Source organism: Chiloscyllium plagiosum, unplaced genomic scaffold (assembly GCF_037043375.1).
Source record: "Chiloscyllium plagiosum isolate Xiang-an unplaced genomic scaffold, Cpla_swu_hap1 HiC_scaffold_33, whole genome shotgun sequence".
Taxonomy (NCBI): Eukaryota; Metazoa; Chordata; class Chondrichthyes; order Orectolobiformes; family Hemiscylliidae; genus Chiloscyllium; species Chiloscyllium plagiosum.
In genome coordinates this window covers 12,065,812-12,093,192 of record NW_028270171.1, presented here as the reverse complement: position 1 = coordinate 12,093,192, position 27,381 = coordinate 12,065,812, and the positions used below count along the sequence as shown (strand labels likewise).

The 27,381-nt window shown below is 43.3% G+C and overlaps 1 long non-coding RNA gene across 1 annotated transcript in view; it reads left to right on the top strand.

Annotated features, from left to right (window-relative positions):
- Positions 1-27,381, top strand: part of LOC148141209 (uncharacterized) — a 239,297-nt gene that overhangs the window by 135,582 nt on the left and 76,334 nt on the right. The window contains exons 4-6 of the long non-coding RNA XR_015752559.1: positions 3,825-3,935; positions 4,974-5,132; positions 10,915-10,995. This is a non-coding gene — a long non-coding RNA (uncharacterized LOC148141209). The remainder of the gene's footprint in view (positions 1-3,824; positions 3,936-4,973; positions 5,133-10,914; positions 10,996-27,381) is intronic.

Here is a 27,381-nt window from a genome sequence, read left to right as displayed (position 1 = left end):
AAACAACTACACAGTGATATCAATGAGTTTCGTCCCACCATCAAACTTACCATGGACTACTGTCTACTATCTGTCTCATTCTTGGACACATGCATCTCCATCAAGGTTGGGCACCTCAGCACCTCCCTCTCCCGCAAACCCACGGATAACCTCACAATGCTACACTTCTCCAACTTCCACCCAAAACAGCCATCCCCTATGGACAAGCCCTATGCATGCATAGGATCTGTTCAGATGAGGAACGTGACAGATACCTGGAAGTACTCAAAGATGCCCTCATAAGAACAGGGCACAATGCTCAACTCATTGACCGCCAGTTCCGACATGCCACAACAAGGAACCTCCTCAGGAGACAGACACGTGCTGCAACCAACAGGGTACCCTTCGTTGTTCAGTATTTCCCAGGAACTGAAAAATTGCGCCATGTTCTCCGCAGCCTGCAACACTGTATCAATGAGGGTGAACACCTCACCAAGACCTTCCCCACACCTCCACTTTTCACCTTTAAACAACCGCCAAACCTCAAACAGATCATTGTTCGTAGCAAACTGCCCGGCTTTCAGGACAACACCATACAACCCTGCCATGATGGTCTCTGCAAGACGTGTCAGGGTGTCGACACGGGATAACACCATTAAGTGTGGGAACACCTCCCACCATGTACGTGGCAGGTACTCATTCGACTTAGCCAATGTTGTCTATCTCATACGCTGCAGGCAAGGATGCCCTGAGGCATGGTACACTGGCAAGATCAAACAGAGGCTACAGCAACAGTTGAATGGGCACCGCAAAACAATCAACAGATAGGAGAACATTCAGCGGTCCAGCACATTCTATCTCGGACCTTCGGGTGACCGTCCTCTAAGGCGGACTTCAGGACAGGCAGCAGCGAAAAGTGGCCGAGCAGAGGCTGATAGCTAAATTCGGTATCCATAGGGAGGGCCTCAACCAGGACGTTGGGTTCATGTCACACTACAGGTGACCCCACTGCACTACTGACAGACGCACACACACACAGACAGTCCTACAGACCTATACACTCACGCAGACCCTCTCTCAGACGCTCAGACATACACTCCCACACTCACCTTCTCACAGAGTTAAACCCCTTTTACATTCACACTTATACACACACTCTCTCACAGACACTCTTAACCCCCCCCCCAACACACACACACACGCTTATAGGGTGAATTTATACTTGCAGAATTACATTTTTCTTTGCTCAAAAACTGCATTAATCCATGTAAGATTCTGTAAATCCATTTTTTGAATTAAAATCAGTCTGACCATCATGGCACAGGCAATCTCACACAGGGCACCTCACACGTTAAATGCATTATTTGCGCCGACTTGACACCAATTGTTAAAGTTCACTTGAGAATGTAACTTTAAAAAAGTTCTACAATTTACATATGAAAGAACTGAAATCAACATGTTCGTTCTAAAAAATGAGAGACTTAATAAACAATCCAGGTCTTTTTCAATATATAATCTCAGTTACATTACACTATAAACTTTTGCTATAAATCCTGTGTTTTATACTCCACAACCACTTGATGAAGGAGCAGCACGCCGAAAGCTAGTGCTTCCAAATAAACTTGTTGGACTATAATCTGGTATTGTGTGATTTTTAACTATCTACAAGATGCACTGCAGCCTCTCACCAAGGCTCCTTATACAGTGCCTTCTAAAACTGTGCCCTCTACCAGCTAGAAGGACAAGGGCAGCAGATGTATTTATTTGAACACCTCTGCTTGCAAGCCACTTCCAAGCCACTCACCATCCTGACTTGGAATTACATTGCCGCTCCTTCAAAATCACTAGATCAGAATCCTGGATCTACCTCCCTAACAGCACTGTGGGTGTCCCAAAACCACATCGACTGCTACGGTTCAAGAAAGCAGCGCCCCTCCACCTTCTCAAGGACAGTTAGAGATGGGTAATAAATCTGAAGGAGGGCACCATGCCCGTTGAACAACTTATGATGATGACAACAGAGAAAATTCCATCCTGGGTGCAGAATCTACACTGAGGAACAAGAGGAAGGAATACTTCACATAAACTTAAAACGTGCTGTGAGGCATGTATCTGGGCTTGCTGCAGAGAAGAATTACAGGTTCCTGAGCATTTCAGTGACAGAGATGGAGAAACACATCTATTCTTTCCCACTGGCTGTACAATCGATCCCTATGGATTTCAGTTTTGTTTTTTTATAAAAACGGCTGATGCATGTTGTTGTTGTAGTAAGCCCTGACCTTGGGAAATATATTCCTGGACTCTTGGAATGACTTGGCTCAAGTTGACAGGAAATGCCTGTGGCTATTTAGACTGCATGAGCCACTGAAGTAAATATTTTCATTAATGTAGAGCGTATGGACATTATCAGTCATGGCTACTGTGTCTGATCTATTAAAGGGACAGTGTTCAACGACAGATGGGCAGGCCATGGCCAAGTGGTATTATCACTCAACTGTTAATCCAGAGATTAGCTAATGATCTGGGGAACCGGGTTCGAATTTGCTATGTCAAATGGGGGAATTTGAATTCATTAAAAAATCTGGGATTAAGAGTTGAATGAAGACCATGAGTCAATTGTTATAAAGATCCATCTGATTCACTAATCTTTTAGAGAGAGAAGCTGCCATCCTTACTGACATGTGACTCCAGACCCATAGCAACGTGATTGATTCTTAACTGTCCTCAGGGCAATAAATGCTGGCCTAGCCAGCGACTCCCAATTTAAAAACACTACCTCTACTGTATCCATTGAGACAAAGGGCCTGATATTTAGGCCTTGCTCTAGAGTGAATATTTCCAGAGGGTCGAGCACAAGAAATAGCATAGGTTTGTGTGCCAGCTTTCCAAGTATCATCCTGACCTCCAGTTTCCAGGAAGCAGGGATGAGATAGGTTCAGGGCAGGGCTCCCCATCCACACGTCCCAGAAGGAGAAAGCAGTAAAGCTACAAATGGTGCAGACTGATCTAATGTGCCTTGTATACCACAAAATGGAGCTCCAGTGCGACCAGTACATTTATTTCCAAGTATTACTTGCTTTTTATCATTTTTTTACCATCTGGGATGATTAGTTAAGGACCGCTTAAAATGCCAATTAATCAATGTCAACTTGGATAATTCAGCAGGGCGGGGCAATCGATGTCCAATTTACCAGCAGTGTGCCAACACCAATTATTAATTTTTCTAAACCCCTCTGGGGTACTGAGTTCAAATGTGATTGTGGGAAATGTTTTGATATAAATCCATAATTTCTTTTTCATTTAACTTGGGAAGCAATGGGACTGAAAGCTATTGAATTGCCATAAAAGCATAATCCAAAAATCCACCCCCACATGGTATGGTTCCAGACTTAAGTCCAACCCTGCACTCTCAACAAACAAGTTTGTTTTTACCATTGATTTCAATGGGAGTGTAAAATTGTGCATTGTATAAATTGAGCCAAGAGGCTTAGGTTAAAATTAGACTTTAATTGATAAAAAGCATATGTCATCAGTGCCAACTCAGATCAACCAGAGAGAGGTAATGAAAACTGGTTTTTAACATCCATGTTCCTATTAGAAGACATATCGTATGTGTTAACCCACCTTGAAACTGAAGTGAAGGTTTTTTCACAACTTACTATCACAGTAGAAAATTTGAAGAATTTGTTTCAAACCAAGTTAGATGCAGTCATTCACCACTCTTCTTTTACTCAATCCCAGGATGTGGGCCAGCTTTTATTGCCCATCTCCAACTGCCCTTGAGAAAGCAATGCTGAGTCACATTCTTGAACTGTGTAATCTGTGTGTCTGTCTGCCTGCTGTAGGTACACCCACAGTTTGTAGATAAGAAGCTCCAAGATCTTGACCTAGTGACAATGAAGGAACACTGATATAGCTCGACACAGGATGGTGCGTGATTTGGAGTTGAACTTGTGGTTAGTAATGTTTCCACGTGTCATTCTCAGTGATAGCGAGCAGACGTTTGAACATTGTTGCTGAAGAATCCATTGCAAGTTGCTCAATGTGTCTTGTATCTGATAACACACTGCCTCCACTGAGCATAGGTAGTGGAATAATGATGATAATGGCCAGATCATCTGTTTATTTTAAAGTGATGTTAGGTTATTGCAGAATTGGGGTTCAAAACTTGGGATGATATGTCATCCCAAGATGACGGCTTTTAATGTCTCATTTGTAAAATAACTTGTCAAATGCAAAATTCATATGAAGAAAGTAATTATTATTGCAACCTTTAAAAAATGGCCTGTCATCCCATATGGCACGCATTAATTGGGCATCAGAGTGAATGGCACAGTTTACTCAGTGGCCAGGACTCGATTAGTCAAGCAGATGGCCAGGTCACTGCTCCAAGTGGGGGATACTTAAGTTCAAATCCCACCACAGAAGCTGGTGAAATTTAAATTTATTAAATAAATATGGAAAAAAAATTGTTCTTGGTTATGGTCATCTTGGAAATATTCATCATTTGTTGTAAAAGAAAGCCATGTGGTACACTAGTGTTGCATTGTCAGAGCAGCAGTACTGAGGGAGTGCTGCATTGTCAGAATGGTAGTACTGAGGGAGTGCTGCATTGTCAGAATGGTAGTACTGAGGGAGTGCTGCATTGTCAGAATGGTAGTACTGAGGGAGTGCTGCATTGTCAGAATGGTAGTACTGAGGGAGTGCTGCATTGTCAGAATGGTAGTACTGAGGGAGTGCTGCATTGTCAGAATGGTAGTACTGAGGGAGTGCTGCATTGTCAGAATGGTAGTACTGAGGGAGTGCTGCATTATCAGAGCAGCAGTATTGAAGGCATTTTGCATTGTCAGAGTGATAGTACCGAGGGAGTGTTGCATTGTCAGAGCAGCAGTACCGAGGGAGTGCTGCATTGTCAGAGCAGCAGTAATGAGGGAGACAGAGAGGAGCTGTCTTTCAAATGAGATCTTAAATCAAGATTCTGTCTGCTTTCTCAGGTGGAAATCAAAATCTTATGGAACTGTTTCAAAGCAGAGTAGAGTCTCCCTGGCACCTTCAGTCAACATTACTCAACATGGTCTACTTGGTCATTGTCTCACTGTGGGAGCCTGCCACCTTTCCTACGCAACAGCAGAAATTAGACTACACTTCAGAAGGTACTTCAGTCACTCTGAAATGCTTTGGGGCATCCTGAACATAAGGAAGGCACTCTCAAGATGTAATCTTGTTCTATCCTAACATAGTATTTGGATTTGGAGGTGCTGGTGTTGGACTGGGGTGGACAAAGTTAAAAATCACACAACACCAGGTTATAGTCCCAATAACTAAACTTGTTGGACTATAACCTGGTGTTATGTGATTTTTAACTTTGTCCATGGTATTTGGAAACATTCACATAACTACAGTATGAAGCAAGGTTGCAGACAGGCAACTCATACCCAGAAGCAAACTAGAAATCGACTTTACTAAAAGCTGTGCTATGTAATGTTGGTTTGACCCTTAATAAAATTATTACTTTTATCATTTGGATGACAAATCACTACCTCCCAGTCCCTCCATCTCATCTCTGAGCAGTTCAGGAGCTTTACTAAACCTCCTCTAGAGTTACAAAGCAGCAGAAACAGGTTGTGTGATTTATACAGAAGATGTAAGCTAAAGAAGCTACAGGCTATTGTGGTGCAGTGGTAGTGGCCCCACCTTAAGAACCAAAAGAATCAGGTTCCAGAGGTCTGTAATACCGTCTCTGTGCAGGTTGATTAGAAAATATCTAAGCCAAAAAGAAAGTCACATACTTGTCTCAGAGAATTTCCTATTTGGCTTTGGTGGTACATCTTGCCACTGAGTCAGAAAGTTATGAGTGTAAGTCCCACAACAGCAGGGACCTAGACATCAAATTTCAGCTGAAGATCTCTGTGCAGTAGTGTAGATAGGTGAACCTGCAAGTCCCTCTAATACACTTAGCTCTACAGCTTAGCCTGTGTGTGGGTGGGAATAATGGTCCCTGCTCACAACTCTTCTTTTTAATGATTCGGAGATGCTGGTGTTGGACTGGGGTGGACAAAGTTAAAAATCACACAACACCAGGTTATAGTCCAACAGGTTTAATTGGAAGCACACTAGCTTTCGGAGCGACGCTCCTTCATCAGGTGATTGTGAAGACCCACCACCAAAATGGACCCGTTGGTTCTGGCAGCAGACACAGAGGAGTTCATCAGACGAATGAGACTCCGCGAATTCTTTCAAGGTGCTGGCAGTGATCCCACTGAGCCCACTGATGAACTAGAACAGTCATCACAGGGATCTGTAGAGGAGCAACCAAAGAAGGTGTCAACATAGACCCCACCAGAGGGCCGCTGTCCTGGGCTTGATATGTATGCTCAAACTGTCAGGAAATATATAAATGCCAGATTCATCAGCCGTACCCATAAGGTAGAGCAAAACATCGCCCGTTCCCAATGCAATGCCATCTAGGCTCTCAAAACCAATCACAACATTGTCATCAAACCAGCAGATAAAGGAGGAGCCGTTGTCATTCAGAATAGAACAGATTACTGCAAGGAAGTATACCGACAATTATTTTTCGACATTCACCTGATGACGGAGCGTCGCTCCGAAAGCTAGTGTGCTTCCAATTAAACCTGTTGGACTATAACCTGGTGTTGTGTGATTTTTAACTTCTTTTTAATGGTTTATTGTTTGTTGATAAACTTACTGACAAGAGTACTCTTCTCCCCTTCCAGATTAAATTAGCATTTACAATTAAACTTACAAATATCAATACCCTGCTCCTGTATTGAAATTAAATCAGTATCAAACGAGTTGTGTAAGGTCTTCAGGATCCTGGAGCAGCATTGTGATGATGGCATGGAGCTCGCACATCACTGAGCATAGATACTACAGTGTGGGCGGAATTAGCACACTCAGGGAGAAGACCAACAGACTCTAATAGATTAGATTACTTACAGTGTGGAAACAGGCCCTTCGGCCCAACAAGTCCACACCGACCCACCGAAGCGTAACCCACCCATTCCCGTACATTTACCCCTTTACCTAACACTACGGGCAATTTAGCATGGCCAATTCACCTGACGTGCACATCTTTGGACTGTGGGAGGAAACCGGAGCACCCGGAGGAAACCCACGCAGACATGGGGAGAATGTGCAAACTCCACACAGTCAGTCACCTGAGGCAGGAATTGAACCCGGGTCTCTGGGGCTGTGAGGCAGCAGTGCTAACCACTGTGCCACCGTGCCGCCCACTGGAAGACTGGAAGACTCGCATTTCCCTCTTGTACTTCATTTGCTACCATTAACTTTTTTTTTAAATACCTCAAATCACAAAGATTAATGCAAGGAAAAGCCTCCCCAGAACTCATGTCTTCTCACCTCTTCATCTGTCTGTGTACATATATAGTGAGTGTTTCAGTCCAAATCATATTGATCTTGGTCTGGAGGAGTCTGCAGTTATGAAGGAAGGCCAGGAATGGACAGCTTAGCTCATGGACCCACAGTTCTCAATGGAAGGAGCAACTGGGAGGAGGATTGTATGTTATCAGCCAAATCTGAGGTATATTCAGGTAACCCAAGGCGTAACAATCAAGTCCAAGGTACTTAGGTCTGAATTGAATAAGGTTTGGACAGAAACATGAGGTTTTGCCTGTGGGTTTTTCAATGAAGGTTTATTTCCTAATAAATCATGGTGACTTTGTATTTGGATGGGGAGCTGAGGTTAAGTTGTGGATGGGACAAACCAATTAAGATGTTGTCATTTGGACTTGCTTAGAGGTTTTGGAGGAGGGTATTAGGAGGATTATTTTGATAAACAAGTTTGTCGTTGAGTCAAATATTGTGCCTGTTTCATTTTGTTCTTCATACAATTCTAATGCCCTTGATCCATTTTTAAGGGCTCAATGAGAATGGGAACCACTTAGATGACGAGTCAGTTGGAAAATCACTGAGTGTCTAAATTAGGTTTTTTCATGACAAATACCGGGAGGCAAAATTTGGCAATGTCTTACAATTATCAATCACAAACAGCTTTTCCTTTTAAACATTGGCTTCTTAAGTTGATTTTGCCAGTACCCTCTTCCAGCAGGTCTCCATCCCATGTGAGCTGGCAGCATCCGGAATTAGTTCCTTACACACATGCTCTGTAGTTCTTGCTATTTTAATGAGAATGAACTAATAATCAATTGCTCACTAATTTATTGAAAACAGTAAAACACATTATAAGTAATGAAGCAAACATAATAGCAATTGATTTCTGTCAGTGCAGCTTGCAGACCCACAATAGACTATCAGACAGAGTCACAATATTGTATCTTAAACAGCAAGTTGAATACTTAAAAGTTTAACCCTCTTAAGTGTAAGGTACACATACAATTGCTATTATTACAGTAAAGCCTTCACTTTACATTCACTGAGATACTTCTAACCACTGTTCTAAAATAGCATATATAGCAGCTAATCTACATATAGCAAAGTTGAAAACAGCAACCAGCTTTTGTGATGTTGGTTAAGGATTAAAAACTGGCCCAGAGGGTAGCACTCCCCTGATCTTCTTCAAAAGGCATCTTAAGCGACCATTCACAGCTCATTGAGCCCAGGAGTAGAGGAGAACTTCATGACTCAGAATACTCAACTTGGCAGCTTGTGGCCTATCTCAGCCTGGTCTCTCAGTGGTATTTTGGTTGGTCTCTCGATGGCTCATGGCAGTGCCTTGGCTCTGCGTGTGAGTGAATCCCGCCCAGGCATGTTCCCATGAGGAGATCGGGGAGGTGGCAGTTTCAGCAGCAGCGAAGGTATCTGTGCCACCAGAGGCAAGAACAGACAGCAGAGCAAGGAAAGCGGGGGACTCATCAAAGGCTATTGAACTTTTAATTTATTCCTTTATTTTCCTAGTTTAAACTACAAAAGACTGTAATGTAAACTATTAACTTTTTTTCTTCATTTTTCTTCTATTCTATAAAGTAATGTTTAACTTCTTCTCTTACTACCTTGTACCTAAGTTTTTGTGTACCTAGGTACCTTGGTACCTAAAATGGCATGTGGCGACATTATACACTTTTGACAGTCCTCCTGTACTCCGTGACAATAAAAAGCTAAAATCTGAAAAATGTTCTGTCTGCATCTGGAGTAATGTGTGCAGCTTTGCTCACCAGATTTCGAGAAGGATGTACTTACATTAAGAGAATGCAAAGTAAAAAGTCACCATCTTGGTCATGGAGTGAAAGGGTTGTCCTATGATAAAAGCCCGAGTAAATTGGGCCTTTGTTATCCGGAGTTTGGAAAATTGAGAAGTGATCTCGTTGGAAAATATTTGATTCTGAAGGGGCTCAGCAGAGTGGATGCTGAGAGATCATTTCCATTAATCAGGGAATCAATGGAAATGTAGTGTCAGGTTAAGGGATCTACCATTTAGGACTGCGATGAGGAGAAATTACTTCAGTCAAAATTCAAAGAATCTTTGGAATTCTCTGCCCTGGAGGTTTGTGATGCTCCATCTCTGCATACATTGTGGACTGGGATAAACAGATTTTTTGAACTCTGGAGGAATCAAAATACTTGGGAAGTGAATGGGAAATGGAAGCCCAAAATTAGCTATTAAATGGCAAGGCAGGCTCAATGGGCTGAATAATCCACTCCTGCCCTTGTTTCTTGAATTCTTGAACTTTAATGATTTAACAAATTATTAGTTTGCTGGTTTAATGCTGATTTTTCTTCAGTATCTAGGGTCAAGCAAATTTTCAACTGTTGGAGTTGGAACTCATTGGAAAATAGGTTGGGAGGCACAGTTTTGTTAACTTTGGTCAGAGTGAATGGAACAGAGAAGGGTAAAGGAGGAGAAGGAAGGATAAAGACTACAGTGTTGGTGAATTAGCAGGATATTTCTGCAATCCACTAGGCTGTGTCATGAGAACAGAAGCCTCCAAATAGCAATCGTACAAACAGGATATTGAGGCACAAGACGTGTTGAAAGTCAGGACTGTGGTAGAGAAAGAGAGAGATCAGCTCAACCATGTGAAAAAGATAGCAAGCTGTGACTTTAAAAAGCAAACCACTCAGACCTTAGAATAAACAGAACGCGCTGACTCAAGCTGTGTCGGGCAGTCCCATGGAGTTCCTGTTTATTCGTGATGCAGTCTACTTCATTGTTCTCTGTACACCTGCGAGCCGTATACAGCACATAAAAAAAATCTGAAAAGAAATAGTAGCAAGCTGAATGCTGACTGTACAGTTTGATAAATTTGGCAACAAATTTAATCCAATAGCGCACTGACCATCAGATCCCCAATAACCCCCAGTGCCCACTTCACGGTTTTCCATAAAGAAAGGTCATAGAGTCATACAGCACAGAAACAGAGCCTTCAGTCCAACTTGTCCATGTCCCTAAATTAATCTAGTCCCGTTTGCCGGCATTTGGCCCACAAGCCTCTAAACCCATCCAGATGCCTTTTGGATGTTGTACTTGTGCCAACCTCCACAACTTCCTCTGGCAGTTCATTCTATACATACACCATCCTCTGTGTGAAAAGGTTGACCCTGAGGTCCCTTTTATATCTTTCCCCTCTTATTTTAGACCTGTGCCCCCTACACTGGGGAAAAGACCTTGGCTATTCACCCTCTTGATTTTATAAACTTCTTTAAGGTGTTGTCCAGCTTAGAATTTCTAATGATGAATTGAACTAAAGTCTTAAGATCCATACTTCCCAACAATAACAACCTGTTGCAACATTCAAGTAAACATGGGAACAGAGGAGAGAAGCGCAGGAGTTAGATTGTTCTGCTGCTCATGGCTGCTCCACCATTCTGCTGGATCATGGTTGATCTTCTCAAAGCCATTTCCCCACATTATCCCCTTATCCCGTAATATTTTTAATATCTGGGAATCTTGCTACCTTAAACAGACTCAATCAGATCATCTCTTATTTTTTTCAGATTACAGGCCCAGTTTCCTCAATCTCTCCTTGTAGGACAGGCCAGTCATCCCAGGAATCAGTCTGGTGAACTGCTTCTCTGGTAAGTATATGCTGCCTTGGATAAAGAGATTAAAACTGTAAACTGTACACCATGCACCAGATGCGGTCTCACCAAGGTGCTATACAAAACATACAAATAAGAAATTATTCTAATATCTCCTTAAAAAATAATTTAGGTTTCACTGCTTCAGTAGAAAAATTAAAGAGTTTCAGTTGTAGTACAGCCAAATTCATCTGCAGACTGAATAGCTTGCCCACTGGGTGGCACAGTGGCTCAGTGGTTAGCACAGCTGCCTCACAGCACCACGGTCCCAGGTTCGATTCCAGCCTTGGGTGACTGTGTGGAGTTTGCATGTTCTCCCTGTGTCTGCGTGGGTTTCCTCCAGGTGCTCTAGTTTCCTCCTGCAGTCCAAAGATGTGCAGGTTAGGTGAATTAGCCATGCTAAATTGCCCATAGTGTTAGGTTCATTAGTCAGAGGGAAATGGGTCGGGGTGGGTTACCCTTTGGAGGGTCGGTGTGGGTTTGTTGGGCCGAAGGGCCTGTTTCCACACTGTAGATAATCTAATATAATCTCACTGGCTTTCAGTTATGATGTCAGGGTCACTGCTAGTCTAACATGCTCCTGGCTAGTCTGCCACAATCTATCCTCTGTAAAATCGAGTTTGTCTAAAACACTGCTGCCTCTGTCTTCAGCAATTCCTATTCCTCTACTAACCCTATGCTCCGTGTCCTACATTGGCTTCCAGTCATTTAAATTCTCATCCTTGTTTTCAAACCCCTCCAAGGCATCAATCATCCTTATCCCTGTAATTTCCTCCAACCCTATAACCTTTCTGAGATATCTGCACTTACTCTAATTCTGGCACATTCCCAACCTTAATTGCTTCACCATTGATTGGCCATGTCTTTAGTTGCCTTAGTTGCATGCAAGCTCTAGAATTCCCTCCCTACAGCTCTTCATTTCTCAACCTCGTTTTCATCCTTAACCAAGCTTTTGGCCATAATATCTCTTTATGGGCTCATTGTCATATTTTGTCTTAAAGGTTTCTTGTAAAGTGCCTTGGGATATTCCATTCCACTAAAAGCACTCTATATAGAAACATAGAAACAGAAGTAGGCCGTTCAGCCCTTTGAGCCTGCTCCACCATTCAATATGATCATGGTTCGTCATTCAACTCAGTATTCTGTTCCCACTTTCTCCCCACACCCTAGACATATATTTGGTACCTTCCTGAAAACATTCAATGTTTGGCCTCAACTGTTTTCTGTGATATCAAATTTCACAGGTGCCCCACTCTCTGGGTGAAGACATTTGTCCTCATCTCAGTTGTAAATGGCCTACCCCATATCCTTAGTATGCGACCCCTGGTTCTGGACTGCCTGGTATTCAGGAATATCCTTCCTACATTTACCCTGTTGAATCCTAATAGAATTTTATAGTTTTCTATAAGATTGTTCACACCCTCATTCTTCTAACTCCAGACCAATCCAGACTGTCTTCATACATCTGCCCTACCATCCCAGGAATCAGTTTGGTTAATTTCTTTTACTTATTCACAGGATAAGGGCATCACTGGATAACCAGCATTTATTGCCCATTCCTAATTGCCCAGAGGGCAGTTAAGAGTCAACCACATTTTGTGCGTCTGAAGTCACATGTAGGCCAGAACAGGTAAGGAAGGCAGAACTAGAGGGCATAGGTTTAAGGTGAGAGGGGAAAGATATAAAAGGGACCTAAGGGACAACTTTTTCAGACAGAGGGTGGTACGTGTATGGAATGAGCTGCCAGAGGAAGTGCTGGAGGCTGGTACAATTGCAAGATTTAAAAGGCCTTTGGATGGGTATATGAATAGGAAGGGTTTGGAGGGATATGGGCCAGGTGCTGGTAGATGGGACTAGATTTGGTTGGGATATCTGGTCGGCATGGACGGGTTGGACAAAAGGGTTTGTTTCCATTCTGTACATCTCTATGACTCTCAGGACATTAGTGAACCAGATAGGTTTTTCCAACAATCAGCAATGGATTCCTGGCCATCACAGGCTCTTGATTCCAGATATTTATTGAATTCAATTCCACCATTTGCCGTGGCAGGATTCAAACCCAGATCCCCAGAACATTACATGGGTCTCTGCGTTAAGGGTCTTTTGGAGTAAATGTTAAACTGTCTGCTCTCTCATTCATGGGATGTGGCCATCACTGGCTAGCATTTATTGTCCACCCTTAATTAAGGGCCAACCACATTGCTATGGGTCTGGGAATACATGTAGGCCACACAGGTAAGGATGACAGTTTCATTTTTCCTGACAATTGACAATGGCTTTATGGTCATTGTTAGACTTTTTAATTCCAGAGTTTTCATTGAATCCAAATTCCACCATCTGCCATATTTGGATTCTAACCCAGGTCCGCAGATCATTACCAAGGCCTTGAGATTAATACTTTAATGACAAGACCACAAGGCCTAGTCCAAACTCTCAAACGATTAAATATATTATACACTTTTATAATACTTGGTCATATGCTGCCTTTGATGGCAAGAGCAATCACCTTCATTTCTCTCTTGAGTTCAGCTCTTTCATCCATTATTAGCCCATGTAGTGAGGTTCGGAGCTGAATGGGCCTTGTGGAATCCTTGTGCGGCATGGTGACTCAACTGTTAGCACTGCTGCCTCACAGTACCATGGACCTGGGTTCAATTCCAGTCTCACACAACTGTTCTCCTCCGTGTCTGTGCGTGTTTCTGCCGGGTGCTCCAGTTTCTTCTCACAGTTCAAAGGTGTGCAAGTTAGGTGGAGTGGACATGCTAAGTTAGCCGTGGTGTTCAGGGATGTGTAGGTTAGGTGTATTACCTATGAAAAATGCAGGGTCACAGGGGTAGAGTCAGGGGATGGGTCTGGGCGGGATACTCTTCAAAGAGTTGGTGTGGACTTGATGGGCTGAATGGCCTGTTTCCACACTGTGGGAGTTCTATTTTAAAAAAGGACTCAAACTGACAATCAGTGAACAGATTACTATTGAGTAAAATCTGCTTGTTAATGCAGTCAATTATATTTTCCATTACTTTACTGATGACCAAGAGTAAATTGTCAGGAGCAGTAATTGGCTGGGTTGGTTTTGTTCTAGCTTTTGTGTCCAAGACATGCATGAGCAAATTTCCACACTCTCTGGAATGTTTCCAGGATTCATAGCCTTTGCAGTATCCAGCACCTTTCTTCATTTCACAAAATGTGACTCAAGTTGATTGAAGGCTGGAATCTATGAAGCTGAGGACCATAGAAAGAGACTGAACTGGATCATCCACTTTGCACTTCGTGCTAAAGATGCTTGAACCTTGTCTAGTGCTGTTCTCCCCCATCATTGAGAATAGGGATATTTATGGAACCTCCTCGTGTCGTTTAATTGTCCACCCAATTCACCCAGTTCTGCACAAGGCAGGACTGCAGAGATCTGATCCATTGACTATGGAACTGCTTAGTTCTATTCATCACATGTGGTTTGGAAAGCAAGTTTCCTGTGTTGTAACTTTACCAACCTGACACCTCACCCTAGTGCTACACAGTGCATTCCCTTCTGCACTCTTCATTGAATTATGATGGTTCAGTTGATAAAGCATTTGCAAAACAGCAGTACAGATAAAAGGTGAGGCTAAAGGTTGGGGCGACACGGTGGCTCAGTGGTTAGCACTGCTGCCTTACAGCACCAGGGTCCTGGGTTCAATTCCAGCCTTGGGCGACTGTCTGGGTGGAGTTTGCACATTCTCCCCGTGTCTGCGTGGGTTTCCTCCGGGTGCTCCGGTTTCCTCCCACAGTCCAAAGATGTGCAGGTTAGGGTGGATTGGCCATGCTAAATTTCCCATAGTGTTAGGTGCATTAGTCAGAGGGAAATGGGTCTGGGTGGGTTACTTTTCGGAGGGTCGGTGTGGACTTGTTGGGCCAAAGGGCCTGTTTCCACACTGGAAGGAACCTAATCTAAAAGAATCTAATCTAATCTAAAAAAATGGAGAAGCCAAGTGGCAGGAGATTCCAGGCCATGTTGGGGGCTACTAGGATGATATACAATCTTAACATTAGAGCTGAGCACATTTGTGAAAGGAAAATGGGAGCTGTATCTTCACTCAAGGGTAGAGAAAATCTGAGGTCTTCTTCCAAAGAGCAAGCTTGGGATATAAGAGCAAATTGCAAAGAGAGTGGAAAGGGAAGGGAAGGGAAGTGAATGAGAACGAATATGAGAGGTGGAAGATAATGAGGCGCAACGTGAAGATATTGTCTTTGGCAGGAGAAAAAGATAGAAAAGCAGAATATTTTTTGTGAGAGGATGCTCTTCAGAAGGATTAGGTACATGAAGCTTGTACATGAAGCTCAGAAAATTAACATGTAGATAAATAAAGCAATTAAGCAAGACATAAGGATAGCAGCCTGCATTACAAAGGGATTGGAGTGCAAGAGTGAGGAGGTGGCTAGCTCAGGACAAATCAACCCTTTTGAGAAAGAATTGAAGAGCAAAATATGATGTATTTTACAGATGTAGCATAGATTTGCGACCCTCACAACACTGACTAGTGTTTACATAGCAAAAGTACATACCCAGTTCTGTTAAACCTCAATAGCAGTGCCAATTCCCGATTCCAGTTTCGCTGACTTCTGGTAACTGCCACTATTAACTAGCCAAGAAAAATTCTGTTCATTTTCTTGCCAAAAAAACAAAATTCCCCCTAGTTCCTTCACTCCCCTGCTCAAAGGAAGTGACCCCTGGGTTGGGGGTGGATTTCAGTTCCATATGTGACAGCAGTATCCTGGTGCCTCACGTACACAGACATTAATCAGATAAAGCAGTGTTGACAAGATATTCAACCATGAAGGCTTAGAACCAAGCCCAATCCTGTCTTCACTCAAGTAGGCGCCCACACAGATATTCTATTGAGTGTTACTAAATAACCTGCTTGATTTGGTTCCGCTTTTCTTAAGCCCAGGAGCCTTAGATGCAAATTGTAACACCTCTGTTCCTGATTGCTACACACTGTAGGCACAACCAGTCTGTGGCCGTTCAATCCATCTGGGAGCCATTGAGCTAACAGCAGATTATAAAATGTGTGTTACATTTTGGTTCATGAGGGTTCTGGACATTGTAGGTAGGGAGAAAACATATTCTAGATTAAAGTGGTGCTGGAAAAGCGCAGCAGGTCAGGCAGCATCCGAGGAGCAGGAAAACATACTCTATTGACTGAAGCATTACAAAACCAGAGGACTCGGAATTGATTGGCAGCAGAAGCAGTGGAAACGTGAGGAAAGCAGTTTTCACACAGTGAGTGGCGAAAGTCTGGAATATGCTACCTGAGAATACAGAGGAAATTGTATGAAAATTAGCTTTCAAAGAGAATTAGACGTATGTGGGAAGAGAAAGAAAACTGCAGCATAGGAAAAAGGACCACGGAATGGGACTGGCTGAGTTACACTTACAGAGAAATGTCATGGACAGGATGGGCTGAATGGTCCTCTTTGCTGAAACCATTGATTCTAATAAAATGTCTTACTACACCAAGATGATTCATGACCTTTTAAACTGAGCAATCACCCTCACTGAGTTCAGTTTTCTTCTTCAGAGGGAAAGCTATAGCTCAAGTTCGTTAGATGGGTCAGTGTTTGTTCAATGTGTGCAGGAGAGTTTCCTGACACAATATGTAGACAGGCCAACAAGAGGTGAGGCCATACTGGATTTGGTTCTGGGTAACGAACCAGGCCAGGTGTTAGAATTAGAGGTAGGTGAGCACTTTGGGGATAGTGACCATAATTCGGTGATTTTTACACTCGTGATGGAGAGGGATAAGTGTGTACTACAGGGCAAGAATTATAGCTGGGGTAAGGGAAATTATGATGCGGTGAGGCATGACTTAGGATGTGTGGCTTGGAAAAGTAGACTCCAAGGCAAGAGTGTAACTGATATGTGGAACTTGTTCAAGGGGCAACTATTGAGTGTCCTTGATAATTATGTACCTGTCAGGCAGGAAGGAAAGGGTCGTGCGAGGGAGCCGTGGTTTAATAAGGAATTGGAATCCCTTGTTAAATGGAAGAGGGCGGCCTATCTCAAGATGAGACGTGAAGGTTCAATTGGGGCGATTGAGAATTATAGGGTAGCCAGGAAGGACCTGAAGGGAGAGCTAAAAGCAGCAAGGAGGGGACATGAAAGGTCCTTAGTAGATAGGATTAGGGAAAACCCTAAGGCTTTCTATAGGTATGTTAGGAATAAAAGAATGACTAGGGTAGGAATAGGTCCAGTCAAGGATAGTAGGGGGAAGTTGCGTGTGGAGGCGGAAGAGATTGGGGAGACACTGAATGAATACTTTTCTTCAGTATTTACTCAGGAACAGGGCATTGTTGTCGATGAGAATACTGAGGCACAAATAAGTAGAATGGATGGCTTTGAGGTATGTAGAGAAGAGGTGTTGGAAATCCTGGAAAAGGTGAAAATAGATAAGTCCCCTGGGTCTGATGGCATTTATCCTAGGATTCTCTGGGAAGCAAGGGAGGAGATTGCAGAGCCATTGGCCTTGATTTTTATGTCCTCTTTGTCTACAGGAGTAGTCCCAGAAGACTGGAGGATAGCAAATGTGGTTCCCTTGTTCAAAAAGGGGAGTAGGGATAGCCCTAGTAACTATAGGCCGGTGAGTCTCACTTCTGTTGTGGGCAAAGTCTTAGAGAGAATTGTAAGGGATAGGATTTATGCACATCTCGATAGGAATAATGTGATCAAGGATAGTCAGCATGGTTTTGTGAAGGGCAAGTCGTGCCTCACAAACCTTATTGAATTCTTTGAAAAGGTGACGAAGGAGGTTGATGAGGGGAAAGCGGTAGATGTGGTATATATGGATTTTAGTAAGGCGTTTGATAAGGTTCCCCATGGTAGGCTACTGCAGAAAATACGGAGATATGGCATTGAGGGTGAGTTAGAGGTTTGGATTAGGAATTGGCTGGATGGAAGAAGACAGAGGGTAGTAGTTGATGGCAAAGTTTCTTCATGGAGTGCCGTCACTAGCGGTGTTCCGCAAGGATCTGTTTTGGGACCATTGCTGTTTGTCATTTTTATAAATGACCTGGAAGAGGGGTTAGAAGGTTGGGTGAGCAAGTTTGCGGATGATACGAAAGTCGGAGGAGTTGTTGACAGTGAGGAAGCATGTGGCAGGTTACAGCAGGATATAGAGAAGCTGCAGAGCTGGGCAGAAAGGTGGCAGATGGAATTCAATGTAGCTAAGTGCGAGGTGATTCACTTTGGGAAGAATAACAAAAAGATGGGGTACTGGGCTAATGGTCGGATACTTGGTAGTGTGGATGAGCAGAGGGATCTTGGTGTCCATGTACACAGATCTCTGAAAGTTGCCACCCAGGTAAATAGTGCGGTGAGGAAGGCATATGGCGTACTGGCTTTTATTGGTAGAGGAATTGAGTTCCGGAGTCCTGAGGTCATGATGCAGTTGTATAAGACTCTGGTACGGCCGCATCTGGAATATTGTGTGCAGTTTTGGTCGCCATACTATAGGAAGGATGTGGAGGCATTGGAACGGGTGCAGAGGAGGTTTACCAGGATGTTGCCTGGTATGGAAGGAAAACCGTATGAGGAAAGTCTGAGGCACTTGGGGCTGTTTTCACTAGAGAAAAGAAGGTTTAGGGGTGACTTGATTGAGGTGTACAAGATGATTAGGGGGTTAGATAGGGTCGACAGTATGAACCTTTTCCCGCGTATGGAGTCGGGTATTACAAGGGGGCATAGCTTTAAATTAAGGGGGGGTAGATATAGGACTGATGTTAGGGGTAGGTTCTTCACTCAGCGAGTCGTTAGTTCATGGAATGCCCTGCCAGTAACAGTGGTGGACTCTCCCTCTTTATGGGCATTTAAGAGGGCATTGGATAGGTATATGGAGGATAGTGGGTTAGTGTAGTTTAGGTGGGCTTGGATCGGCGCAACATCGAGGGCCCAAGGGCCTGTACTGCGCTGTATTCTTCTATGTTCTATAAAACTGGCCATTTGGATACAGAACTGGCTCAAAGGTAGAAGACAGAGGGTGGTGGTGGAGTTTTTTTTACAGAATGGAGGCCTGTGACCAGTGGAGTGCCACAAGGATCGGTGCTGGGTCCACTACTTTTCATCATTTCCATAAATAATTTGGATGTGAGCATAAGAGGTACAGTTGGTAAATTTGCAGATGACACTAAAATTGGAGGTGTAGTGGACAGCGAAGAGGGTTACCTCAAATTACAATAGGATCTTGATCAGATGGGCCAATGGGCTGAGAAGTGGCAGATGGAGTTTAATTCAGATAAATGCAAAGTGCTGCATTTTGGGAAAGCAAATCTTAGCAGGACATATACACTTCATGATAAGGTCCTAGGGAGTGTTGCTGAACAAAGAGACCTTGGAGTGCAGATTCATAGCTCCTTGAAAGTAGAGTCACAGGTAGTAAGGATAGTGAAGAAGGCATTTGGTATGCTTTCCTTTATTGGTCAGAGTATTGAGTACAGGAGTTGGGAGGTCATGTTTCAGCTGTACAGGACATTGGTTAGACCATTTTTGGAATATTGCATGCAATTCTGGTCTCCTTCCTATCGGAAGGATGTTGTGAAACTTCAAAGGGTTCAGAAAAGATTTACAAGGATGTTGTCAAGGTTGGAGGATTTGACATATAGGGAGATGTTGAATAGGCTGGGGCTGTTTTCCCTGGAGCGTCGGAGGCTGAAGAGTGACCTTATACAGGTTTATAAAATTATAAGGGGCATGGATAGGATAAATAGACAAAGTCTTTTCCCTGGGGTGGGAGAGTCCAGAACTAGAGGGCATAGGTTTCGGGTGAGAGGGAAAAGATATAAAAGGGACCTAAGGGGGCAACTTTTTCACACAGAGGGTGGTACGTGTATGGAATGAGCTGCCAGAGGAAGTGGTGGAGGCAAGCATGATTGCAACATTTAAAAGGCATCTAGATAGGTATATGAATTGGAAGGGTTTAGAGGGATATGGGCCGGGTGCTGGCAGGTGGGACTAGATTGGGTTGGGATATCTGATTGGCATGGATGAGTTGGACTGAAGGGTCTGTTTCCGTGCTGCACCTCTCTATGACTCTAAATAAGGAGACAAATAGACCGTAACAGGTGTGGTCACCCCGACACTGTTTACACTTGGTTTACTTTTGTCCATTCCTCTTGCAATGATGTTAGATTTTGGGGGATTGTTACCACAGTTACCCTAATATAGGCAGTCAAACATTTTTTGGACATTTTAAGATCTTTTTTTAAGTTTGTTAAGAAGCAGCGGTTTGGATATGATACGTTAATTAGGTAAAGAAAGGTATACAACCTGTGACAACTGAGAATGGTTCACCAATGCCCTGGGACAGCCAGTTGGCACAGAATGTGTCAAGGAGAAAGTGAGGACTGCAAATTCTGAAGAGTCAGAGTCAAGGGTGTGGTGCTGGAAAAGCACAGCAGGTCAGGCAGCTTCCGAGGAGCAGGAGAGTCGATGTTTCGGGCACAAGCCCTTCATCAGGAATGTGTCGACCTCTAAATTAAAGTTGTGAAGGTTGCATTGTCTAAAAAAGTGTTGGGGAAATCTTCAAGGGCTCTTCTCTCAACCTCTACTGGTCCATCGTCCATCTGAAAGAGATCAAAGACTGGCCCCTAATACTGAACTCTTGTTGATTTGCCACTATTCCAGTGCTTGGTAGTTTACATTCACTCATTCTAATCCTCTAGGCAATGGACACGGGACAGGTACTTATGATGTCAGAGTGACCATTCTCTGCTTGCCCACCTTCATTGAAAGATAGTCATCATTTTCTCTAAGAACAACATTTCTTATTTTCCCAAACTGATGACAGGTACCTATGATGGCAGAACAGTACTTGACATCAATTCAATGGAATATAGTGACCTTCGTGATTCTTTCAACCTTTCTTCTACCTTCCTTTTGTCTTTATTTATGAGAAATTTATGTTTGAGGAAAGCTACTTACTACAGTAGCAGCTATCTCATGAGGTCTAGTTGCAAACGAAATATTAGAAAATTCAATTTTAAAGGGATCCTAATTTTCAACAATAAGGGACAATTTGGCCTTCTTATAATTAACCATGGCTGCATGCATAATTTTTATCAGTCATGTACAAGGACACCCAGATCCCTTTGTACTGCAATACTATAGAGATACATGTAATGGTAAACTTACTGAACAAGCCATCCAGAGGCTTAAGACATTGTTCAGGGCATGGAAGGTGGAATTTAAATTCAAATAATAAAATCTGGAATAGAAGATCATTTGAAACTATCAGCTGTAATAATAACAGAAAGTGCTGGAGAAACTCAATGCATCTAGCAGCATCTGTGGAGAGAGCAAAACAGAGTTAAGGTTTCAAGTCTGGCTATTTCTCTTGTTCAGTCAAAGGAAAATACTGCAGATGTCAGAAATCTGAAACAAACAGAAAAGGAGCTGGAGAAACTCAGCAGGTCTGGCAGCAACTGTGGCGAGAGAAAGCGAGTTAATGTTTCGAGACCAATATAACTCTTCTTCAAAAATTGAAAGAGGTCGCAAAGCCTTGGCTTTTTCAACTTTTTTTAAAATGAAATATCAGCTGGTTCACTTAGTGCCATTTTGGGAAGGAAATCTGCCATACTTACCTGGTCTGGCCTACATGTGCCTACTGCCCTCCTGTATCCAACTCCGTTTTGAAGGTAGTTAGAGATTGGTGTGGGATTGTGTTCAAATAATGACCAAAATTTGTGAGTGGTGAAAATAGTCTCCTTTATTCAGCAATCACAGCATAAGTTTGAGACAGCATTTGAATCCTGAAACACAGTTCTTACAACAGCCCCTTTATACACAGTTCTGACATATAGTAAAATTCCATTACTATGGTGTTACATTGTTTTATTTATAATACACAAAGGTTTGAAAGGTTTCTGTCCTGGGAGACAGGAAATGGGTTAAAATATGTGCTGAATGCTGGCTGCTACTTCTGATGGGATTAAGAGTGTCTATCCGGTCTGCTTGCATAATTAAGAGGTGTTAGTCCTTTTGGCTTTTAAGTTAGTAAATGGTAGTAAAAATACTTGGTCTCTATGCTCTAAATAAGTTAAAAATTGTACCTATACTTAGTAAAAGAAGAAAGGATATTAAACTGATTCCCGCAGCTGGGTTGTGTGATTTGTTTACTATTTGCCAATGTGAGTTTTATTCATCCTGCAATTTCATGGCAGCGCTGTTTTGTCAGTTAGTTTCTTAAAGGGATAATGGCCGAGTTAAAAGGCATTTAACAGGTACATGCTAATTAGGGAATCTATTCAGGTCCAGGAGATGGTTGGTAAGGGCTGATTAGTATTATAATGTTTCATGGAGACTTGATGTTCAGTACACTACACTTATTCAGAGGTAAATGCTGCTTGTAGCAAGGGGTGATAAGGTGTAAAAATGCAGTAACAAATAGCGAGCTGATGAGTGAGTTAATATAAGATAACCTATAACACAATATCTCACACTGGTAACAAATGCTGGCGTTGCCAGTGAAGCCCACATCCTGCTGAAAAAAATAAGAAAAATGATAGAATTACAAAGAATCAACTGCTTGATTTGCTGCTGTTGACCTATGCCACCAATGTATGTTTAGTGAACCTGTTTCCATTTCAATTGAATTGCTAAACGCAAGCTTGAGTACGTTCCAACATGCCAGAAATAATGTGGTGACTCATCTCAATTTTGTTTATTATTTCATTGATCAGAGTCCCAGAAATCAAGTTTCCTGAATTACTTTCCCAAACAAAAGTTCATGCCTTTCGAAATTCCCCAGTTATATTTCTGGTTGAAAATGAAATTCCCCAGCTTTCAAATTCCCACGATTTATACGTTGATAAATTGTGAATTAACCGTGCGCCAAGTGTTAGTTTTTGAATGGTCCGAGTTTGGCCCCAGCAGAGCAACTAAGGACATCTGCCGTGAATTGAACTTCCACCCCATTCAGCTCAAAATAATATTGCCCACAGAGTTTCAGAAAGTCGCAGCGAAGGAAGCTAGGCATTTGGGATCCTCTGGTGATGGGTGCCACAACAGAGTGTCAAAATGACCACAAAGGGGTTGGTAAAGGCACGTGGGAAAGGCTGAGATAGAGGATCAGTTAACATAGGCAATTTCGTGGTCAAATCAGTTCCAGGAAAAGAAGGAAAGAGTGGTTTTATAATTATTCTTCGATTGAATATATGTGTCGCTGGCAAGGCCAGCCTTTGTTGCCCGTCCCTAATTGTCTTTGAACTGAAAGGCTTGCTCATCCATTTCAAAGAGCAGTTAAGAACCATTCACATTGTTGTGGGTCTAGAGTCACATGCAGCCCAGACCAGATAAGGATGGCAGATTTCCTTCCCGACAGGATTGTAGTGAAGTAGATGGGTTTTTACAACAGTCGAAAAATGTGGCACTGGAAAAGCACAGCCAGTCAGGCAGCATCCAAGGAGCAGGAGAGTTGATGTTTTGAGCATAAGCATTCCTGATGAAGAGCTTATGCTCGAAACATCGACTCTCCTACTCCTCAGATGTTGCCTGACCAGCTGTGCTTTTCCAGCATCACATTGTTCCACTCTGATCTCCAGCATCTGCAGTCCTCACTTTCTATGGGTTTTTACAACAATCAATAACTACTGAGGCTCTCTTTATTCTCCCAGATTTATTAGTTGATCTAAAATTCAATTACCTATCATGGTGGGATTGGAGCCCTCACCCTACGACAGAATGGAACAATTTTTGGCTTGGTGTGATTTGCATTGATTTTTTTTTGGAAAGGTTTTTACCATGAGGTCCAGGAAGTTTTCTCACCAGATCTTACCAAATCCATATTATTAACTATCTACCCTGCCCCTATGGCATCAGCCACATCCAATTCCAGCCCCATCTTACCATGAGACATTCCCAGAACATCTCACCACTCAGCAGATATCTGCCAGAGGATTGACATCCTTGCACTCATGCCACTTTTGAAAGGCCCCCGTCACCAAGACTACCCTAGGCAATCTGGTGTTGCTCTTCATCAGCAACGACATGATACAGCAGTCTGAAAGACACTCCACTCACAACACATACAACCCCATTCACACTTCCTAGCTGCTATTTAACCACCACACCACACCACACAGTTTACCTGTCTGTAGCTGCGTCACATCTGACTCTCCAGGTCACTGCTACCCTGTCCCCAGAGCCTACTCTTGTCATTGTCCAAGAGGGGAATGTCACATTTGGGCAAGCAATCAGACAGCTCCAAAACATGAGCTTTTAGTTAACAGCCACCAAACGGGAACACAAAGAGAACTAATTGAGACTATGGCTCATCCTCGACAATACAAATCAAATACTGGCAGCATGACCAATGACTGTTGTATGTTCATGGTGGTCTGCTGCACCAAGTTCTCATTGATTGGAACCTGGTTTGGCTTCTAGCACCCAACACAACAGAGCTTTTTCATGCACAAGGACAGCTTCCTCCTCCCCTTTGTCTTCATCCCCCTCCCCCTTGAAAGACTGCATCCATTCTCTCACTTCTTCAGCATCCAACACATCCCCTCATTGCCCACTCAGATTGTGTAGTGCACAGCACCACCAGCATCGTGCAGCACACTCTGTTCAGACTATACTGGAGGGTTCTCACCCCTAGACCGGTCGAAGTAGCTGAACTGTATCTTCAACAACCCCATTGAATGTTCCATCACTGCCCTGGTTGAGGAGTGGGCAGCATTGTATCTGCGCTCTGTATCAGTCATGGGGTTACCCAATGCTGTCGTGAGCCATGATCGCAGTGACCCCAGTGACCAGCCCTGGAAGGCTCCTGGACCCTCAAATGCACCATATACACAAGAGTGCTCCAGGATGGAGGAGGTATGGCAGCTGCCAGGATAGCAGGCACACACCCTTAGATCACACACTACCTGAATAGTAATAATGGACTGGAACCCATTCCTACTGATGAATTCCTCAATATGGTGATGTGGCCCTCTCAGTGTGCGCAGTTGATGGCCCCCTGCACCCAGGGAAATCTGCTATGTTCCTGAATCCCACTACTCAGGCTGCAGGTCTGATCTGACCACAAAGTGAACCAGCATAGAGGAACTTGGGCACTATCCTGATACGTTTGTGGGAATGCAATTGAGAGATGCCCGGACAGAGGCAGGAACAGAGCAATTCAAAGTGGCTGTTTCCCCTGAGAGAGGATGGCCTCCCACTCCTGCAGCCCTCAGGTCTAACTTTAGCATCTGGCACAGTTCTGTCACAGTGTCCTGGTACATATGAAGCCTGGCAGCACTGTGTCTCACTCATCCCCAGAAAATAGTGATGGGGACATAAGAATTTGGGCCTCCGTGAATCCTGAGGGGCTCTGCTGCAGTGACTTCCCTGAGCTGGTTGCTCCTCTTCCTCTGCTGCTCCTGGGCTTGCTGTGACCCTGGACCCCCTGCATCCACCTTCACCTTCTAAGGAAGGCAGGCACAATGACCAACATCCCACCAGCTGCAGGGAACACGACACTTGGTGGAAATGACCTACATTCGGACCAAGAGGTGTTCTTATGTCTCAAAAGGCAGGTGGGACTAGTTTAGTTTGGGATTCTGGTTGGACCGAAAGGTCCATTTCCATGCTGTACGACTCTATAACCATCAAGGGTAGCATATCCTGTGATGAGGGCTGAGCACACCCCTTCTTACAATGAGACATGCTGCATAATGAGAGCCCTGTATCATAGAATATAGTGTGGAAGCAGGCCATTCTCCCATACCAACCCTCCAAAGAGCATTCCACTCAATCCACCTAATCTGTACATCCTAGGACTAGGGGGAGGAAGCCAGAGCACCCAGAGAAAACCCACACAGACATAGGGAAAATATGCAAACTGCACATAGACGGTCACCCAAGGCTGGAATCGAACCTGGGTCCCTGGCACTGTGAGGCAACAGTGCTAACCACTGAGCCACCATGCTCCCCTTGTCGCCAACATTCATCCAGCTTAAGCCTCAGCTTTTGCACCAACTTGGTGACAGTGTTGCTTCGGCTGAGTGACCAACACATTACATCAAAAGGGATTAGTTGCTGTATTCTCACCTTTCCCATTCCAGACCCTCATCAACCATTCCACTTTTCATTGCGTTCAGTTCCAATCATCATTAAAATTACCTGAAACATGATGAAATAATGGGTTCCGCCTCCCATTCATAGAGATGTACAGCTCAGAAACAGACCCTTCAGTTCAACTTGTCTACCCGACCAGATATATTAAGTTAATTTAATACTATTTGCCAACACTTTGCCCATATCCCTCAAAACCCTTTCTATTCATGTACCCATCCAATGCCTTTTAAATGTTGTAATTGTACCAGCCTCCACCACCTTCCCTGGCAGCTCACTCCAAACATGCACCACCCTTTGTGTGAAAAAGTTGCCCTTTAGTTCCCTTTTAAATCTTTCCCCTCTCACCTTAAAGCTATGCCCTCTAATTCTGGACCCCTCCACCCGAGGGAAAAGACCTTTAGAATCATAATGTCATACAGCATGGAAACCTTTGGTCTAATTTGTCCATGCCAGCCAAGTTTTCCAAACTAAACTAGTCCTATTTTCAGGCCTTTGGCCCATATCCTTCTCGAATTTTACCCAAACTGTTCAAATGTCTTTTAGATGTTGTAACTGTACCTGCATCTACCATTTCCTCTGGCAGTTCATTGCACACACGAACCAACGTCTGTGTGAAAAATTTGCCCCTCAAGTACCTTTTAAATATTTCTCATCTCACCTTAAAAATAGGCCCTCTAGTTTTGAGCTCCTCTTCCCTCGGGAAAAGACCTTTGCTATTCACCTTATCATGATTTTATAAGCATCTATAAGGTTTTTGGAAGTTACATGAATAACGAGTCACCTTTGGTCAGCATGGTCTCTTTTTAAGTCATTGCTGTTAACTTTAGCATCATTGAGATGTCAATGTTCAATTTGAAAGTACCAATAGCATGGTGCAAATCAACATTGACCATCATCTGACCCTTAAGCACCTTCACTCTGCAAGCATAGCAAATGGTCAATGAAACGTTTGCAAATTAAATGTTGCAATTAAAGGTAACAACCTTTGAAGGTCTGAGTTCATTTATCCATAGATAACAATGAGTGGCATTAATCTCTTTCTTATTTGAACGTAGAACAAATTATCTTGTGGAACTATTTTGAGGAAGAGGAAGCCAAGTTCTTTTCAGAGTCCTTGCCACCACTGATCCTTCAACAAGCATGATTCAGAGATGCCAGTGTTGGACTGGGGTGTACAAAGTTAAAAATCACACAACACCAGGTTATAGTCCAACAGGTTTAATTGGAAGCACACTAGCTTTCGGAGCAACGCTCCTTCATCAGGTGATTGTGGAGGGCTCGATCGTAACACAGAA